Source organism: Arachis ipaensis, chromosome B05, assembly GCF_000816755.2.
Source record: "Arachis ipaensis cultivar K30076 chromosome B05, Araip1.1, whole genome shotgun sequence".
NCBI lineage: Eukaryota > Viridiplantae > Streptophyta > Magnoliopsida > Fabales > Fabaceae > Arachis > Arachis ipaensis.
Window position 1 is genome coordinate 3,448,732 of NC_029789.2, and position 976 is coordinate 3,449,707.

Genomic DNA, 976 nt, shown 5'->3' on the forward strand with positions numbered 1-976 from the left:
GTTTTAATTTATTCAAATTTTCTTTCTTTACTTAATTGGTAGTTTTTAGAGAATAATGGAGTATATGTCACTTAATAAATAAAGAAGGTGAATAATGGTGTGTATATATAATAACAAGGTTATTTAATTACCTTTTGGCTTTGGTTACCTACAATTTGAAAATTGAAACAAAGGAGTAGGAAAAAATAAAAATCCTTAAACTTTCTCTATTAATTTAGTGTGACAAGTCGTTTTCATGTCGGAAAATAAAGTTTTACTATTTCTTCCTTAAGCTGAAAATAATATGTTAATAATAATGCACTAAAAATAAAACTAATATTATGGTAATACAAACTTTGAAAGGGTTGATAATATAACATCCCCATTTGATTGCTACAGCAGTACTTCTGTCTTTTTTCACACAAAGTAAATCTTCATTTAAAAAAAAATTAAAATAAAATTGGCACATAGTAAAAATCCTTAAAAACAAAAGCTCCTATAGAGTTTGATGGAGTAAAAAATTATGCCAACAATTTGAACATTTTTCTCTAAATATATAGTAGAATGAAACAAAAAAAATTAAACGGGAGAATGGAACAAAATTTTACACCTCAAAAGAAAGAAAATATAGTCAGAATAAAAAAATAGAATAAAGTAACTATTAGATTTAAAAATGTTCGAGTTCAAACTAATTAATTTTTTTTAAATTATTAATTTGGTCTTTTACAATAATAAATGATTGATATGTTATGTCTTTTTATTAATTTATTGTGTAAAACTTAATAGTGATGTCTATATACATCGTTAATTACTGTGACATATCTATTTACAAAAGATTGCCACTTAAATAAAAAATTTTAGAATGAAACTTTATAATAATAATGTTTCATGGTTTAAAATTATATTATTTTTATGCTCATGTAGTATTGTAGTAACAAGAAAATATCATTATTTTAGATAACAAAATACATGAATAATTTTATTTTATTTTAGATTA